Source organism: Salmo trutta, chromosome 15 (genome assembly GCF_901001165.1).
Source record: "Salmo trutta chromosome 15, fSalTru1.1, whole genome shotgun sequence".
NCBI classification, from domain to species: domain Eukaryota; kingdom Metazoa; phylum Chordata; class Actinopteri; order Salmoniformes; family Salmonidae; genus Salmo; species Salmo trutta.
Window position 1 is genome coordinate 2,709,365 of NC_042971.1, and position 14,973 is coordinate 2,724,337.

Sequence of the window (14,973 nt, forward strand, 5' to 3'; positions counted from 1 at the left end):
TACAGTATTAAGAACCGTGTTAATGACAGTATCCATTTGTGTGTTGTTAAAAAAGTCATGATTTTTTAAATGTATTTTTAATTAAATTTAGTTTTTCACCTTTATTTAACCAGGTAGGCCAGTTGAGAACAAGTTCTCATTTACAACTGCGACCTGGCCAAGATAAAGCAAAGCAGTGCGACAAAAAACAACACGTGGGATAAACAAATGTACAGTCAATAACACAATAGATAAATCTATATACATTGTGTGCAAATGGAGTAAGGAGGCACAGCAATAAATAGGCCATAGTAGCGAAGTAATTACAAATTTGGAAATTAACACTGGAGTGATGGATGTGCAGATGATGATGTGCAAGTAGAAATACTGGTGTGCAAAAGAGCAAAAAATAAAATAAAAAAATGGGGATGAGGTAGGTAGTTGGATGGGCTATTTACAGATGGGCTGTGTACAGCTGCATCGAGCGGTAAGCTGCTCAGATAGCTGATGCTTAAAGTTAGTGAGGGAGATATAAGTCTCCAACTTCAGCGATTTTTGCAATTCGTTCCAGTCATTGGCAGCAGAGAACTGGAAGGAAAGGTGGCCAAAGAGGTGTTGGCTTTGGGGATGACCAGTGAGATATACCTGCTGGAGCGCGTGCTATGGGTGGGTGTTGCTATGGTGACCAGTGAGCTGAGTTAAGAGCAGTTGGAGGCTACAGAAGTAGTGTTGTATGGCATTGAAGCTCATTTGGAGGTTTGTTAACACAGTGTCCAAAGAAGGGCCAGATGTATACATAATGGTGTCATCTGCGTAGAGATGAATCAAGGAATCACCTGCAGCAAGAGCGACATCGTTGATATATACAGAGAAAAGAGTCGGCCCGAGAATTGAACCCTGTGGTACCCCCAAAGAGACTGCCAGAGGTCTGGACAACAGGCCAGGTCGATGAAGAAGGCTGCACAGTACAGTCTTTTATCGATGGCGGTTATGATATTGTTTAGTACCTTGAGCGTGGATGAGGTGCACCCGTGACCAGCTCGGAACCTGGATTGCACAGCGAAAATGGTGGGATTCGAAATGGTCAGTGGTCTGTTTGTTAACTTGGCTTTTGAAATCTTTAGAAAGGAAGGACAGGATGGATATAGGTCTGGAACAGTTTGGTTCAAGAGTGTCACCCCCTTTGAAGAGGGGGATGACTGTGGAAGCTTTCCAATCTTTATACGAAAGAGAGGTTGAACAGACTGGTAATAGGGGTTGCAAAAATGGCAGCAGATAATTTTAGAAAGAGGGTCCAGATTGTCTAGCCCAACTGATTTGTACGGGTCCAGGTTTTGCAGCTCTTTCAGAACATCAGCTATCTGGACTTGGGTGAAGGAGAAGCGGGGGAGGCTTGGGCAAGTAGCTGCGGGGGGTGCGGAGCTGTTGGCCGGGGTTGAGGTAGCCAGGAGGAAAGCATGGCCAGCCGTAGAGAAATGCTTATTGAAAATCTCGATTATCGTGGATTTATCGGTGGTGACAGTGTTTCCTAGCCTCAATGCAGTGGGCAGCTGGGAGGAGGTGCTATTCTCCATGGACTTTACAGTGTCCCAAAACCTTTTGGAGTTAGAGCTACAGGATGCAAATTTCTGTTTGAAAAGGCTAGCCTTTGCTTTCCTAACTGACTGTGTGTATTGGTTCCTGACTTCTCTGAAAAGTTGCATATCGCGGGGACTATTCGATGCTAGTGCAGTACACACTTGATGTTTTTGTGCTGGTCGAGGGCAGTCAGGTCTGGAGTATACCAAGGGCTATATCTGTTCTTAGTTCTACATTTTTTGAAAGGGACATGCTTATTTAAGGTGGTGAGGAAATCACTTTTAAAGAACAACCAGGCATCCTCTACTGACGGGATGAAGTCGATATCCTTCCAGGATACCCGGGCCAGGTCGATTAGAAAGGCCTGCTCGCAGAAGTGTTTTAGGGAGCGTTTGACAGTGATGAGGGTTGGTCGTTTGACCGTGGACCCATAACGGATGCAGACAATGTGGCAGTGATCGCTGAGATCCTGATTGAAAACAGCAGAGGTGTATTTGGAGGGCAAGTTGGTCAGGATAATATCTATGAGGGTGCCCATGTTTACAGATTTAGGGTTGTACCTGGTGGGTTCCTTGATAATTTGTGTGAGATTGAGGGCATCTAGCTTGGATTGTAGGATGGCCGGGGTGTTAAGCATATCCCAGTTTAGGTCACCTAACAGAACGAACTCTAAAGATAGATGGGGGGGCAATCGATTCACATATGGTGTCATGGGCACAGCTGGGCACTGAGGGGGGTCTAACAGGCGGCAACAGTGAGAGACATTTCTGGAGATATATATTTTTTTTAATTAGAAGCTCGAACTGTTTGGGCATAGACCTGGAAAGTATGACAGAACTATGCGGGCCAACTCTGCAGTAGATTGCAACTCCTCCCCCTTTGGCAGTTCTATCTTGACGGAAAATGTTGTCGTTCGGGATGGATATTTCAGAATTTTTGGTGGCCTTCCAAATCCAGGATTTAGACACGGCAAGGACATCAAGGTTGCGAAAGCAGTGAGTAAAACAAACTTAGGGAGGAGACTTCTGATGTTAACATGCATGAAACCAAGGCTTTTACGGTTACAGAAGTCAACAAATGAGAGCACCTGGGGACACACAGGGCCTGGGTTAACCTTTACATCACCCGAGGAACAGAGGAGTAGGATGAGGGTACGGCTAAAGGCTATCAGAACTGGTTGTCCAGTGCGTTGGGAACAGAGAATAAAAAGAGCAGATTTCTGGGCGTGGTAGGAAAGATTCAAGGCATAATGTACAGACAGGGGTATGGTAGGGTGTGGGTACAGTGGAGGTAAACCTAGGCGTTGAGTGACGATAAGAGAGGTTGCATCTCTGGAGGCACCAGTTATGCCAGGTGAGGTCACCGCATGTGTGGGAGGTGGGACAAAATAGTTATCTGAGGCATTGTGAGTGGGACTGGAGGCTCCGCAGTAAAATAAAACAATGATAACTACCCTAAACAACAGTATACAAGGCATATTGACATTAGAGAGACATAAAGCGAGGCATAAAGCATTCACAGGTGTTGATTGGGAGAGCTAGCTAAGACAACGGGTAAGACAACGGTTAATCAGCTAAGACAACAACAACAGGTAAAATGGCGATGAATGGGCAGAGAGGGTCGGTTAACTACACACCGGGCCTGAGTTCGTGGCTGGGGCCGACAGAAACAAAATGAACAAAATGGAGTACCGTGATTAATTAACAGTCCAGCAGGCATCAGCTATGTAGCCAAGTGATCATAGGGTCCAGTGAACACCAATATATGAAACAGTGAAGCCGTTAGGTAGTCGTTACTACGCTAGCCGGGAGATGCGCCTGGCTCGAGGCTAACTGGTGCTAGCTTCGGGACAAGGGCATCACCGACGTCTGGCAAAGGCCGGTTGAGGGCACATCGAACGGAATTGCATCGGCAGACCAGTCGTGATGGATCGGCGGTGCTCCGTGTCGTCAAAGGGTCAAGGCCAATTGGCAAGAGGTATTGTAGCTGGAATAATTTTGTTTGGTAGCCGGGAGATGCACCTGGCTCGAAGATAACTGGTGCTAGCTTCGGGACAAGGGAATTAGCCACTATAGCCAATCCGGTGCAAAGGTCCAGAATTTACGGCAGGAATCCGGTGATGTAGTGACTTCTAGTCGTCTTAGTGAAGAGTCCGGGAGGCATCAGCTGTGTAGCCAAGTGATCATAGGGTCCACTGAGCAGGCCGGGAGATGGGCCTGGCTCAAGGCTAGCTTCGGGGCTGGGCCAATCGGTAGCAGCTATCAAGCTGCGATTATCTGGTGTAATGGTCCAGAGCTTACAGCAGGAATACGGTGATGTAATGGAGAAAAACAGTCCGATATGCTCAGGATTGATATCGCGCTGTGCAGACTGGCAGGTATTATCCAGGTTAAAAGCGGCTGGTGTCTGAGCTAAAAAGGTAAAGGCCGCTCGCAGTGGCTAACAATGACTAAATAGCTAGTAGCTAATTAGCTGGTTAACTGCTGATGGCTAGCTGCTGATGGAGGTTCTAGCTATAAGGTCTAAAAAATAGCAGATCCGTATCACATTGGGTGAGGCGTGTTGCCGGAAGGTATATTTAATTTAAACATGGAAAAAGAGTGAAATATATTGCAATATATACAAAAAGATGAAAAAATCATAACATTTACAACAAACACATCTTACTGCTACGCCATCTTGGATTACAAGATGACTCTCAGTTAAAAACCATTGGATTTAGCAAACTCTGAAATTATTTTGTATTTCTGTGCCCACGAAAACTGTTTTCCCAGCGTAACATAAGGAGCCACTAAATGATACATAGTTCGAGTGCATTTCAGAATACAAAAAAACTGTCAGACAGCAAGATCCCGTATTTAAGTTGAAGTTCATCATATGACAAGCGTAACGTTATGACAATAACTACTGTTCCCTGAAGGAGGAAAACTAGGTACAACATACTATTAAATCCACGCCATGCTGGAAGCCCCGCCTTCTACAGGTGATGACCGTGAGGCTCGGATTTATCCCGTAACCTATTTAGGGTAGGGTGCAGTATTTTCACGGCCGGATAAAAAAAACGTACCCGATTTAATCTGGTTATTACTCCTGCCCAGAAACTAGAATATGCATATAATTGTTTGATTTGGATAGAAAACACCCTAAAGTTTCTAAAACTGTTTGAATGGTGTCTGTGAGTATAACAGAACTCATATGGCAGGCCAAAACCTGAGAAGATTGCATACAGGAAGTGCCCTCTCTGACCATTTCTTGCCCTCCTTGATCATCTCTAACAAATACAGGGGATCTCTGGCATAACGTGACACTTCCTACGGCTCCCGTGGGTTCAAATCCAGGCTGTATCACAACCGGCCGTGATTGGGAGTCCCATAGGGCGGCGCACAATTGGCCCAGCGTCATCCAGGGTAGGCAATCATTGTAAATAAGAATTTGTTCTTAACTGACTTCCCTAGTTAAATATTAATATTATATATATTATTATTAGATTTTAATATGAATTAAATAAAGGTTACATTTAAATACATTTAAAAAATAGTGTTTCATGACAAACCGTTTTTTACAAATCTATCAAGGAACCAACTTTGAGAAGGTTTTAAAACAAAGGTTTCAAACCAATTCATTAATGTAATTTAATCTAGGTATGTCTTGCCTTTAATGTAATGGCATGAAAAAAAAAATTGGCTGAATATTATACAATGACTTATCAACAGCTCTAATAATTTGCTCCAACAGGAAATCTTCACTGGCAATTCTAGAATATACTATATATCCTAGAAACCTGGTTAAACTATCATTATGACATCATGGATGAATTCTAGAATATACTATATAGCCTAGAAACCTGGTTAAACTATCATTATGACATCATGGATGAATTCTACAATATACTATATATCCTAGAAACCTGGTTAAACTATCATTATGACATCATGGATGAATTCTAGAATATACTATATAGCCTAGAAACCTGGTTAAACCATCATTATGACATCATGGACGAATTCTAGAATATACTATATAGCCTAGAAACCTGGTTAAACCATCATTATGACATCATGGATGAATTCTAGAATATACTATATAGCCTAGAAACCTGGTTAAACTATCATTATGACATCATGGATGAATTCTAGAATATACTATATAGCCTAGAAACCTGGTTAAACTATCATTATGACATAATGGATGGCCAGTCTTTGTATTCATAGTGTAGTGAATTCAGGGGATAGCCTGAAGGTTGCTACAATAGCTTTCTCTATGAATTTGAGAGTGATTACATTTCTCCATCCCCCATCCCTCAGCTGTTTACCAAACCAAGTCTCTGAGCAGCCATTTTGTTGCTGTTTAAAAAACCCACACAGCAATCAATCAACCAAATCTGCAGTTCAAACACTGTTTTGGTAATAAGATGATGGGGTTGGAGAAATGTAACTACTTTCAAATGCATAGACAGACCTATGGATGCAAGGACTGACAATCCATGATATCAACATTATAGTTTTAACCATGTTGAGGCGATACAGTGTTGGTTTACATTGTTTCTAAACATTGGAGTAAAAAAAGCTTATTTGTGCTTCTGATGGGGAACAACAGTTGAACTAAGCTCATGGGGCATGTGTTATATTCTTCAACAATCAATGGCTATAAATAACTAATATAAAAGTCACAATATGGATGTAACAATTGCAGATTTCCCCTTTAACACCAAACATCAGTTCAACAACTGCAAAGTTTGTGCCTCTGTATTTAAGACAGTACTTACTAGTGTTAATCAGGGAACGGTTTCTCAAAACCATCTTATTGCTAAGTTCACCGTTAGAACCATTGGATGCCTTAAGATGCGTTTGGGAAACAGGGCCCAGATGTCCAGTTTCCTCCTTTATCGATGTAACAGTGATCTCCTCCTCATCTTTTACTGTAACATCCTCCTCCTCTTTCACTCTGAACGCGTATTTTTCTTCTTTCACAGTAACGGCCTCACCCTCTACTTCTTGTTTTACTGTAACATCCTCCTCCTCTTTCACTCTGAACGCGTCTTTTTCTTCTTTCACAGTAACGGCCTCACCCTCTACTCCTTGTTTTACTGTGATGTCCTCCTCTTCTTTAGCAGGAGGAGAGTAGCTCAGTGAACTCATGGTCGGGAATGTTAGCTAGCTAGGCTAATGCTAACTTAACCAGCCCGCTAGCTGACTAATAACAACAACACCGTAAATATGAAATTAAATCGGATAACTAACTAGACGACAGAAGTGGGTTTAAAACACAGTGGCTAATATACACTAAAGCGTCTAAAGAGCTTTATTGTTCGGCTATTTTGTCTAGCAAGCTACCGTGGTGTCTGACTAACTATTGTTGCTGTTGAAAGAAGAGTTCCGTCCACTACATTATACGTCACACCAACAGCATTACCTTAAATTCCCACACCGCCATCTGCTGACTGGAGTGGGTAACGCAGTTGAGTAAAATGATTATTTTATTGTCAGACAACAAGTTAAAGGGTAGGAAGCATTCGTTTTTACTCACCAGTGTAACAACACAGTGTGGTTAAAGACTTAGTAACTTAGTTGTAGTCACAATCTGGTTACCTATAAGTACAAACAGTTATGTTTTTGCATTATTACAAATGTATTAACTTATTTCGGGAAATCTTCTAAACTACCCACAATGCACTATTTCCCAACGTCATATGTATTATCAACTCTATGCTACCGAGTTTGTATGCCAGTGTATTTTCAGTTGGGGTTCTCGTGCGGGATTGTTTATTGTTACTCATTGTATCCTGTTAGTATACATTATATTGCCGGGCTGCGCTGTTTTTTTTCAGTGCGCTTATTTTGGGTGTTTTCCCCTGGCGGACTTCGCCACGCGCCCTGTGCCCTACGGCTATTGCATTTTTCTATTATTATTAAAACACAGTTGCTCCGGCCCTCTGTCTCCTGCTCCTGATTCCACATCTCCACTGGTCCTAGACAACCGTGACAAAACAGGCAAGCCAGCTAAGGACAAATTCTTATTTACAATGACGGCCAAACCCTAACCCAGACGATGCTGGGCTACTGTGCGTTGCCCTATGGGACTCCCAATCCCGGCCTGTTATGATACAGCCTAGTTTTGAACCAGGCTCTGTAGTGACGCCTCTAGCACTGAGATGTAGGGCCTTAGACTGCTGCTCGTGTGTTTACATTACATTCAGTGATAAAGGTGTGGGATTCTGGGTAATCCACAGCAGATTTATGGAGAATTTGGAAATTGAGTGGTCCTGGGATAGAAATGTATAAAGTTGACATTAGATCATCAAATCCACCTTTTACATCATAAATTAGCAATTTATGTTTTAGTAACTTCTGTTGTTGGTTTGGCCTCTCTTTATATGTTATTTGCCGAATCTCAGTTTTCCATGTGGGTTTTATACTAAAGTTCACTCTTTCAAGTTGGTAGCAAACTGGAAAATGCATCTTCTATAGGAGAGCTATTTATATCCTGATCATTCATCCACACTGCATCTTCTATAGGAGTGCTATTTATATCCTGATCATTCATCCTCACTGCATTTTCTATAGGAGTGCTATTTATATCCTGATCATTCATCCACACTGCATCTTCTATAGGAGTGCTATTTATATCCTGATCATTCATCCACACTGCATCTTCTATAGGAGTACTATTTATATCCTGATCATTCATCCACACTGCATCTTCTATAGGAGTGCTATTTATATCCTGATCATTCATCCACACTGCATCTTCTATAGGAGTGCTATTTATATCCTGATCATTCATCCACACTGCATCTTCTATAGGAGTGCTATTTATATCCTGATCATTCATCCACACTGCATCTTCTATAGGAGTGCTATTTATATCCTGATCATTCATCCACACTGCATCTTCTATAGGAGTGCTATTTATATCCTGATCATTCATCCACACTGCATCTTCTATAGGAGTGCTATTTATATCCTGATCATTCATCCCCACTGCATCTTCTTTAGGAGTGCTATTTATATCCTGATCATTCATCCCCACTGCATCTTCTATAGGAGTGCTATTTATATCCTGATCATTCATCCACACTGCATCTTCTATAGGAGTGCTATTTATATCCTGATCATTCATCCACACTGCATCTTCTATATGAGTGCTATTTATATCCTGATCATTCATCCACACTGCATCTTCTATAGGAGTGCTATTTATATCCTGATCATTCATCCACACTGCATCTTCTATAGGAGTGCTATTTATATCCTGATCATTCATCCACACTGCATCTTCTATAGGAGTGCTAATTATAACCTGATCATTCATCCACACTGCATCTTCTATAGGAGTGCTATTTATATCCTGATCATTCATCCACACTGCATCTTCTATAGGAGTGCTATTTATATCCTGATCATTCATCCACACTGCATCTTCTATAGGAGTGCTATTTATATCCTGATCATTCATCCACACTGCATCTTCTATAGGAGTGCTATTTATATCCTGATCATTCATCCACACTGCATCTTCTATAGGAGTGCTATTTATATCCTGATCATTCATCCACACTGCATCTTCTATAGGAGTGCTATTTATATCCTGATCATTCATCCACACTGCATCTTCTATAGGAGTGCTATTTATATCCTGATCATTCATCCTCACTGCATCTTCTATAGGAGTGCTATTTATATCCTGATCATTCATCCTCACTGCATCTTCTATAGGAGTGCTATTTATATCCTGATCATTCATCCACACTGCATCTTCTATAGGAGTGCTATTTATATCCTGATCATTCATCCTCACAAATCTTCTATAGGAGTGCTATTTAAATCCTGTCACTATTGATCATTCATCCACACTGTGTGTCTCATCAATGCAGGTAATTTATGAGGCTAATAGCTAGTTGGCTAAATAGCTAATGTTAACTGGCTGGCTAAGATAACTGCATATAGCTAACATTCATTGATTAGATGGCGTTATGTTTTTCCAAAACGTTGGTTAACTTTAGTCACTCAAGTCATGAGTGGAAACGATTGGTTTAATTTGAAGTTCTACATTTGAAGTTCTTTCTGTTGTTGTTTACATCACAGGGAATAGACCGGTCTTCCATATTACATCACACCTGACTTTGGCATTCTTCTGAATTCTGATTGGTTTAATGTAATAAAACCAAAAATAGAACAGGGAGGTTAACTTTGCATTGGGACTTTATTTGATATTTTATAAACAATACAAAACATACACACAACAACATCATACAAACATTAACTACATCACACCTGCCCAGACCAACTAGAACACACCTCCATCTCCATTAACTACATCACACCTGTCCACTAGAACACACCTCCATCTCCATTAACTACATCACACCTGCCCAGACCCACTATAACACGCCTCCATTAACTACATCACACCTGTCCACTAGAACACACCTCCATCTCCATTAACTACATCACACCTGCCCAGACCCACTAGAACACGCCTCCATTAACTACATCACACCTGTCCACTAGAACACACCTCCATCTCCATTAACTACATCACACCTGCCCAGACACACTAGAACACACCTCCATCTCCACCACATGGCCTCAAACTGAACCTTTTTATTTCTCTCTATCGCCCAGTACTTTACATTTTTAAATAATAAAGCATTTGACCTTTCCACTGTGACGGAGGATTAGTTGATTTCCAGTTTTAAGTATAGAATTTATGTCACAATAGTTGAAGCCGTGTTGTATGGACCAAACTGCAGACGGAATGTGGATACTCATCTTTTTAATATATAAGAGCAAAGCATCCACAGGAAAAACACTAATTACTAACGACAGTCTAACAGGCTACGTACAAACAAAAGACTAGCAGTGTTAGCACAACCACCCACAAACCCAAGTGACAAACATACTCCTAAATATATGACTCCCAATCAGGAACAACGATCCCCAGCTGTTCCTGATCAGGAGTCACAAGACTAACACAGAAACAGACATTCTAGACAACACATACAGACTTCTTCTGCCACGTCCTGACCAAAATACTACACCACTACTCCCTCTGCTGGTCAGGACGTGACAGTACCCCCCCCCCAAAGGTGCAGACCCCGGAATGCACCTTAAAAGAAAACACAAAAATCCCCAATACCACAACAAAAATTAATACCCCCTAAACAAAAAAGGGAGGGAAGGGAGGGTGGCTGCCGTCAACGACGGCACTGTGCTACACCCTCCCTCCCCAAAACACCTATCCTGGAGGTGGCTCTGGTTCCGGCCTCCTGCCCTCCAGGTTGTAGGCAGACTCATTGGGGTCCGGGTCGTAGACAGACTCAATTTGTTGTGGCTCGTGGGCAGGTTCCCTCATTTCCACACTGTAGGCAGACTCATTTACAACACAGTTAGTCACATTCAGTTCTGAGTCATAGGTAGCCTCCCTCGGTTCCGGGTCGCAGGCAGACCCCTCCGGTTCCGGGTCGCAGGTAGGCTCCCTCGGTTCCGGGTCGCAGGCAGGCTCCCTCGGTTCCGGGTCGCAGGCAGACCCCCTCGGTTCCGGGTCGCAGGCAGACCCCTCTGGTTCCGGGTCGCAGGCAGACCCCTCTGGTTCCGGGTCGCAGGCAGTCTCCCTCGGTTCCGGACTAGACTCTGTTGCCGGATACTCTAGACTGCACACTGTTGCCGGATACTCTGGACTGCACACTGGTGCCGGATACTCTGGACTGCACACTGGTGCCGGATACTCTGGACTGCACACTGGTGCCGGGCTCTTGAGGCTGGGCCGACGCACTGGAAGCCTGGTGCGTGGGGCTGGTAGAGGTGGTACCAGGCTGAAGACACGCACCCTAGGGCTAGTGCGAGGAGCGGGAACAGGCTGAATAGGACTAGGCCGACTCATGGGAAGCTTGGTCCGGGTTGCTGGTACTGGTCGTGCCATATTGGATGTACTCACTTCCGGGATAGCACGAGAGGCGGGAACCGGAAAGACGGGGCCATGGAGGCGCACAGGTGGCCTTGACCGCACCGCCTGCACAACCCGTCCTGGCTGGATGGAACTAGCAGCCCTGCGTGAGCGGGGTGCTGGTACAGGGCGAACTGGGCTGTGCAGGGGCCTGATGGTTGCCGTGCATAGAGCGGGAGTAGGGTAGCCTGGTCCTAGGAGGCGTACCGGCGACCAGATGCGCTGCGCAGGCATCCTCCTACCAGGCTGGATGCCCACTCTAGCACGGCATCTGCGAGGGGCTGGAATGGCGCGCACCGGACTGTGCGTGCGTATGGGTGAGATAGTGCGCACCTCAGCAAAACACGGCGCCCTCCACTCCATACGCTCCTCCACATAATCACGGGTAGCTGGCTTATGGCTCTTCCTTGGCCTAGCCAAACTACCCATGTGCCCCCCAAATTTTTTTATTGGGGGTGCCTCTCCGGCTTCCTCACCAGTCGTGTACCCCGGTAGCGTTCCCGGTCCTCACCAGCCTTTCTCCACGGGCCCTCTCCGGCCAGAATCTGGTCCCAAGTCCATTTCTCACGAGTGTCCATGTCGAAGTCTATTTCCTCAGAATAGTCCATATATTCAGCGTCCTGCTCCTTTTTCCGCTGCTTGGTCTTGTTGTGGTGGGTGGTTCTGTCACAATAGTTGAAACCGTGTTGTATGGACCAAACTGCAGACGGAATGTGGATACTCATCTTTTTAATATATAAGAGCAAAGCATCCACAGGAAAAACAATAATTACTAACGACAGTCTAACAGGCTAAGTACAAACAAAAGACTAGCAGTGTTAGCACAACCACCCACAAACCCAAGTGACAAACATACTCCTAAATATATGACTCCCAATCAGAAACAACGATCCCCAGCTGTTCCTGATCAGGAGTCACAAGACTAACACAGAAACAGACATACTAGACAACACATACAGACTTCTGCTGCCACGTCCTGACCAAAATACTACACCACTACTCCCTCTGCTGGTCAGGACGTGACAATTTAAGATAATTGACGAGAAAAGTCTCGTCCAACCATCGAGTATCTCATTGCACCCTCAAATGCCATGTCTTGAAATATGCAGACAGACAGATTAAAAGTAATTTTACGTTGTATAACTGTACTTCTGACAGCCAACTTTCTAACTCCGCCCATAACTTTATGACGTCATAACATTCCCAGAAGGATTATTGAGTCATTGTTAGTTTTACACTGAAGACATGACTCTGCCGTTGTGCTGTAGAATTAGGGGATTTTGTCTCTTGTATAATAAGGGACTATCATTTGTCCCAACATCACAGGCAACAGACTTTGTTATAGTTAAAGACTTCCAAAAGTGTTTTAATGGAGTTTCTCCCTGTGCACCTGCCAATGTAAATCCATTGAACGAGACAAGTTACCAGACAGGACATATTGCTAATGCTCTTCCTATTGATAACCCGAATGACAATTAACTAGTGGGTGGTGGTGGTGATGACGGCCTATTGGATTACGTCGTCCATCGGGATTCCCCCCAAAAAAGAAGACGCTCTGGATTGATCATTGGAGTCAGATGTGAAGGAGGAGGTTGATCATCAGGAGTCAGATGTGAAGGAGGAGGTTGATCATCAGGAGTCAGATGTGAAGGAGGAGGTTGATCATCAGGAGTCAGATGTGAAGGAGGAGGTTGATCATCAGGAGTCAGATGTGAAGGAGGAGGTTGATCATCAGGAGTCAGATGTGAAGGAGGAGGTTGATCATCAGGAGTCAGATGTGAAGGAGGAGGTTGATCATCAGGAGTCAGATGTGAAGGAGGAGGTTAATCATCAGTGAACCTCTAGGATTGTGGCTGGGCTGGTGTTTATACTTCCAGCTTGGTCATATATTTTGATACCTTGAATGTTGATATTGTGAACCTATGTTATATATTTGTACCTCCTGTTTCAGGAAGTGATGTCACTAAGTACTGCCCCAATATTTACAGTGCAGTCGACAAGTATTCAGACCCCTTCACTTTTTCCACATTTTGATACGTTACAGCCTTATTCTAAAATGTATTAAAAAAAATAAAAAATCCTCATTAATCACACAATACCCCATAATGACATCACAATATCCCATAATGGAAAAGTGAAAACAGATTTTTATAAATGTTTCAAATGTAAAAAAAAAACAACAACAACTGAAATATTCTTCAAAGCAGTCACCCTTTGCCTTGATGACAGCATTGCACACTCTTGGCATTCTCTCAACCAGCCTCATGAGGTAGTCACCTGGAATTAATTTCAATTAACAGGTGTGCCTTGTTAAATGTTGATTTGTGGAATTTCTTTCCTTCTTAATGCATTTGAGCCAATCAGTTGTGTTGTGACAAGGTATGGGTGGCTCTCATGAGGATTGCCACAGGAAATGAAGACCCAGAGTTACCTCTGCTGCAGAAGATACGTTCATTAGAGTTAACTGCACCTCAGATTGCAGCCCAAATAAATGCTTCACAGAGTTCAAATAACAGACACATCTCAACATCAACTGTTCAGAGGAGACTGCGTGAATCAGGCCTTCATGGTTGAATTGCTGCATTCAAAAACACTGTTTACAAAAGCTTTGTCAAAGAACAAGAAGGCTGGCACACTGTTTACAAAAAAAAAGCTTTTCTTTCAAAAACAAGGACATTTCTAAGTGACCCCAAACTGTTGAACTGTAGTATACATCTACATGATGTGTTGTTACACCATGTAGGAGCAGTATAGACCTAGTCTGTTCATTATAAACATCTACATGATGTATTGTTACACCATGTAGGAGCAGTATAGACCTAGTCTGTTCATTATATACATCTACATGATGTATTGTTACACCATGTAGGAGCAGTATAGACCTAGTCTGTTCATTATATACATCTACATGATGTATTGTTACACCATGTAGGAGCAGTATAGACCTAGTCTGTTCATTATATACATCTACATGATGTATTGTTACACCATGTAGGAGCAGTATAGACCTAGTCTGTTCATTATATACATCTACATGATGTATTGTTACACCATGTAGGAGCAGTATAGACCTAGTCTGTTCATTATATACATCTACATGATGTATTGTTACACCATGTAGGAGCAGTATAGACCTAGTATGTTCATTATATACATCTACATGATGTATTGTTACACCATGTAGCAGTAGTATAGATCTAGTCTGTTCATTATATACATCTACATGATGTATTGTTACACCATGTAGGAGCAGTATAGACATAGTCTGTTCATTATATACATCTACATGATGTATTGTTACACCATGTAGGAGCAGTATAGACCTAGTCTGTTCATTATATACATCTACATGATGTATTGTTACACAATGTAGGATCAATATAGACCTAGTCTGTTCATTATATACATCTACATGATGTATTGTTACACCATGTAGGAGCAGTATAGACCTAGTCTGTTCATTATATACAT

General features: G+C 42.9%; 1 protein-coding gene across 1 annotated transcript in view; it reads left to right on the forward strand.

Moving 5' to 3' along the window:
- Positions 1-14,973, forward strand: part of LOC115149648 (tripartite motif-containing protein 16-like) — a 1,197,515-nt gene that overhangs the window by 849,788 nt on the left and 332,754 nt on the right. The window lies entirely within an intron of this gene.